Here is a 6,000-nt window from a genome sequence, read left to right as displayed (position 1 = left end):
CCTCAGAGTTCTGGCTGGGGTGAAAGGCTGCAAGAGCTCAGATAAATAAATAAAATAGGGCCATGCCATTTAGACTTTTAAAAACAATGTCATGAGAATCCTGTCCAAAGATAGTCTGGAGTTGTTGTTTTAACACACCACACAGCGGGAGACATCAGGGTACTGGAGAGGACAATTCAGCCACTAATCGAACCTTGGATTCAAGAGCAACAGTGGTTTTGGTGGTGGAACACTGGACCAGCTCTGTACCCTCCCCAGGGTACCTGAGGGGCCATGGGAGAAGGCATTTCATCATAAGCGACATCTGGTACAAATTAGTAACATGGCTCACTGAACTTGGTTATTTTGTTGATTTAGCTAGTTTAAGATGCTTTTGTTGGTGATGTGAAGCAAAACCTATCTATGGTGTTTTGTTCTACAGAGCACATTGGTCTTTATTAAACGGCGGGGGCAGAACGACGGCCTGTTTACCAAACCCTCTGCTGCAGTAGCTTGGAGGTATCTCTTGGAGGTATTGCAATTTTTTGTTTTGTTTTTATAGTACTGTCACAGGCAGCTTGCTGTGATGGTCACTTTTTTATTTTGTTTTTTAACCAAAATTAGGAATTCTAAGCAACTCATTTCTAGAGGAATTTCTGACTATCACTTATTCTCATGGATATTTAATTTATTCCAATCTTTGTGACTATGTACATAATATTACTATTTGCAAAATATTAAAAGTCAAATAATTTCTTCTATATAGATATAAATATATAACTATATAATATTACAATTAAGTTTATTTGTATAATCTTACAGCTGAGCAGGGAGTTACAGATGGTGCTGCTGGACCTGGATGCGCTGCCACAACAGATATTCTGGGGCCCGTTCTTCATATGTCACTTATTACATCCAAGATTAAAAGACACATCCCAGATGATATGATCCAGCTAATCAAAAAAAACAACAAAAAAAAAAAAGCAACCCTCAGACTTTTCAGACATTGAAATCTTCTTTGTAGTTTCCCAAAGGTCATTCAATATGTGCCCTTGTCCTGGCTAAAGCTGCATTGTAACAGGTTTGGAGTCAGGGAATGGGGTCATAAAATACTACCTACAGGCATAACCCCTGTCCCCAAGCAGGATCCCATTGTAATCACCTGCACAATGGTAAAATGCAGTTGTGTTAGGCCCAGAATAAGTGTGTGTAAAATGATGAGCTTGACATTAATATTTTTCTTACCACATTCAAATAATGTGCATAAACGTGATCTCTGAAAAGTCTTGAGTCATGCACCAGCAAGACATGGCTGCAACACACTTCCCGTATCACCTCCGTTTATAAAGCCGAGATCTAAGCTAATCCTGTTTATGTGAAATAAGCCTACTCCCAAGCAGGTTTAAGTTTACCAACCTGTTGCTTTGACTCAGGGATCATCAGGGATGGTCTCCAGAGTGTTTTGACATGCACCTCTCCATGGTCCATTGTCCATCATGTGCATGGCTGCCATATCACTATGATTTTTTTAGAAAGAGGCAAGAATAACGAACAGTACATACAAAAAAGTGCCTCACAATCTGAAGTTTGCTAAAGAAATGTTAACATAGAACAATTTAATAGTCAATACTGCTAACATTTTAAATACAAAGGGATTACAAGTCTGTGAAGATTTTCAGTTGTCCAGGTGAAGTTATCGAGAGGTTTAGTCATGGCAACTGGATTTCTAGTTTTTTTAGGTCTAAATGTTTCACTACTCTTTCAAGTAGCTTCACCAGTCTAAGGGAAACATGGTATCTTTCAGGTTGGTTTCACTCAACCCCTAGCCCAAAAAGACTCATTAGACCCACACTCCTGAGTTGGTTTCACTTCACATCTGGTCTGAACAGGCTCGTTAGGTTCATTAGGATATAATAGTAGACTCATGTGACCCCTCAAATTCACCAACTGGCTGCAGAGTGTGTCCTCCCTGAAAGACATTTGATGTGTTCCTTAATTTCGTGGATGAAAAGGCAGCCTGTTAGATTGAAGACGGGTTATGTCTGAGCCCTCTACCCCAGCCCTCCAAGGAGGGTTTCATCACTTGAACATATATAGGTTCTCTGACACCTCTCTCAAGCCATCTCTCTTCTCTGTCCAAAATATGTACATCATTGTCATCAAATGAGTGTCCGCTTTCCTTTAATGGAGGTGCACAACTCTTCAACATTCCCACCACCAATGCTTTAACATCTGTTAGGAGAAGACTAAGAGGACAGCACCCTCTCTGCGAGGAGCAACATCAACCCAGAAGAAATTTGCCTGCTACTGGACCTATGTCTGACCACCACATACTTCTCATACAGAGGTGAGTTTTACAGACATAAACATGGATGTGCCATGGATTACAACTTTACACTTCTTTTACTTGACTGTTAAAATAGTTAGGTGATACCTGCACCAGTTCAGACACCTCTGCTCACAGTTGTAAACACATCACTATAGCACCACTGACTGTCTCCCCTTCATCATCAACCATATCCTCCTCAGGCTCATCCTCTGGGGCCATGGTGTCACCAGCCCCAAGGCAGATGTGGAGAATGGCGTATGTTGTTATGTGCTGAAAATAATGCTCATCCTGTTCCATTGACTCTTCTTCAATATTATAAAATTATTGTTGAGTGACAATTACATGAGGTACAAAGGTGTGGTGCACCTCCAGCACTTGCAGAAAGATGGCTCTGAATCCTTTCTTCTTTATTCATTGGATAGACATTGAAGCATTGAGCTCCCAGACGTTGTATTGCCTACTTGTAGGAAGTGTGTGTGTGTGTGGGGGGGGGGTTACACTTTGTGTAACTAGTACTGCAGTATAGTGTAATCCTATATGTTTAGACACGTGACAGGGTCACCGCTCTTTACTATAGGGGAGACATAAGGGAATAACAACTCCATATATGGTAATAGACTAAATTCCTTTAGGTGGAAAAGTACTGGTATGGTTGGGCGGTGGCCAACTATATATTGTATAGTTTCCACCTAGAGTTCAGATCTCTCCGTGTGTTCCATGAGGGTTGATCTCCAGAGCGCTCTGTATAGTTTAAATAAAACCTGAAATCAGCTGAACCACTCCAGCCGCCTCTGTGTACCTTCTCATCAACGGACCTGGGTAAATCACATGTGTATTTAACAGTAGCCTGCATTTGCTAGGATAAAGTGCCCTGGAGGAGGGGCTTTTATGATAAAGTAAGGGCAGGTAAATAAATAATTCTTTATTTAAAAATGTGAAAACTGTATTGAATATCATTTCATAAGTTAATAAATTTTATTTAGTTGAAAATAACTTAAGATGTTTAAGGGAAACTTTAAAAATTCATTACCCTTTATATCTTAGTCAAATAAATATAAAACCTAAATCACTGACTAAAAGCCTGTGATATTTAACTAAAACTGAACTAAAACTACAATAATTTAGATGACTAAAATATGACTACAACTAAATTACGTTTTAGTCAAAAGACTATAACTAAAACTAGATCAAAATTTGCTGTCAAAATGAACACTGTTCTGGAAAACACTAAGCTATTATCTAGTAAGCTAGTACATGCTTTTGAGCTTTCCTCAAGGATTCACATGTCAAGAATAACAAAGAATTCACCTTGGGATCAAGAATAATTGAGTCCAGGGCAGAAGAAAGCATATAATTTCCCATAATGAATCCAACACCTTGAATGGGAAAATCTTGATGTTCAGCAACATTAAAGAACCCAGAAATTAATTTGGACAGGACATGCATACAGTCAAGTGGGGTAGATATATAGCGCATATACATAACCCGTACTATTGTACTTGCTTGACAGGAGGCTTCGGTGGAGAACGGCAGAAGATCTGAAAGTATAAAAGACTGAACCACCCGTGTCTCTTAAGATCTTCACCAATGTCTACAAATATAACAGGCTATATACATGTAACCCTCATGGACTGATTCTCCGTGTGCTGTCCCAGTCCTCTATATGCCCAGCTTCAGAACTCTCTGCGTTATGTTTTAAGATGATAGTGTTGGGTTAAGTGGCAATGTGTGATGCGGAAAGAAAGCACACAGTGGACACAGCAGTTGTTTGAATTGTGGAATGTGCAGCAGGCACTTTATTTTGTTGCCCACAGAATAAAGATGATTGTTCAACAATGGCTGGCAGCCTTATACCTTACGGTAGTTAGGACAGATCGTAATGAAAAGATGGCGTGCTGCGTTGGAACACAGCAGTGCTACATTAGCTGACATCAGACACAACAGTACAACTCAATAGTATTTTCCCATAGAAACAATGATGCTATTGCACTACCTAGTGGTGTAAAAAGTCACTGCCTTGGCTGTAATACAAGTGTGTTGATGCATAAAGGTTTGTAACGTAACTTTTTACTGGTGTCGCTAACTAACTAAAGAGCTTCGTCGAACTCAAGCTAACTCTTCCACGTACCAGGAATGTCAAATTGTAATTGAGTTCATGTTCTGTGTTATATGTGAGCATGCTCGCCGCCCTTTCTGAACGGTACTCCTGTGGGAGAGGAGCTGGTGCGGACGGACTGTTCACTGGAGGTGCTTTCATGTTATTTTGTTTTGGGTACTGGGAATATATGAAAACTCAACTAAGATCCCGGTGTCACCATTTTGTCCAACACAACACGCAAATACATCAGGAACCACTATACCAACTGGCCGTGCATGGTGACGCAAAGCGCGGGGGGAAACTCAACATGGCGAGACGAACACTGGCAAACCAGGCACAGGGAGGCTTCTAAGGCGACCGGTTAAATAGCTCTGCTGTGAAATAATCCTCTGATCCATAGCTTAGTTCATAAATCCCTTAAAAGTTCACTTCATCATAGCACAGACCGGACCTCACTACAACCTTAGTTTACCTATGAAACTGTTGGGAAAATATTATTAGCAGTTACATTCTATTTATCTTGTTAAATATTATTTATGCGCACATTGTTGCAAAGAGTTACGCAGACCTGACACTCTAAAGAAAGAATGTTAAACTAACTAAAAACCCTGTTCCTTACTCAGAGTTTTTAACTGAATTCCCTGACTTCCTGTCTGATTTAGTGCTTAGATCAGATAAAGTCATTATAGTGGGAGATTTTAACATTCATGTAGATGTTGAAAATAACAGCCTCAGCATTGCATTTAATTCTATATTAGACTCAATTGGTTTCATTCAAAACGTTAATAAACCCACCCACTGTTTTAATCACACCCTTGATCTTGTTCTGACCTATGGCATCGAAATTGAACATCTAATAATTTTTCCCCCAAATCCTGTTTTGTCAGATCATTCTTTAATAACTTTCGAATTTAAAATGATGGATCATGCAGCGTCTGGAAGAAAATTCCACTACAGCAGATGTTTATCCGACAACGCTGTTAATAAATTTAAGAAAATGATTCCATCTTTATTTGCATCTATGCCAAGTATAAACATAGTGGAGGGCAGCTGCCTTAATCTTACTCCCTACCAAATTGATCATGTTGTTGACAGCGCTGTAACCTCACTGCGTGAAACGCTTGATTCTGTAGCCCCTCTGAAAAAGAAGTTAGTGATTCAGAGAAGACTAGCCCCATGGTATAATTTACATGTTCGTACCTTAAAGCAGGCATCACGAAGGCTGGAAAGGAAGTGGCGTTCCACAAACTTAGAGGAAATTTTTCTAGCCTGGAAAAACAGTCTACTAACATATAAAAAAGCTCTCCGTAAAGCCAGAACTGCATACTATTCATCACTAATCGAGGAAAATAAGAACAACCCCAGGTTTCTTTTCAGCACTGTAGCCAGGCTGACAAAAAGTCACAGCTCTGTTGAGCCCAGTGTTCCCTTAGCTCTCAGCAGTGATGAATTTATGAGTTTCTTTACAAATAAAATCACAACTATTAGAGATAAAATTCAGCAGATGCTTCCTATACCTGCAATAAATGAATCTTTTACTACAGTAGCTCTTGAATCATCTGTAGGACCTCAGTTATGTTTAGACTGCTTCTCT

This window comes from Mastacembelus armatus, chromosome 16 (assembly GCF_900324485.2).
Source record: "Mastacembelus armatus chromosome 16, fMasArm1.2, whole genome shotgun sequence".
Classification (NCBI taxonomy): domain Eukaryota; kingdom Metazoa; phylum Chordata; class Actinopteri; order Synbranchiformes; family Mastacembelidae; genus Mastacembelus; species Mastacembelus armatus.
This window is presented reverse-complemented; position numbering follows the sequence as displayed.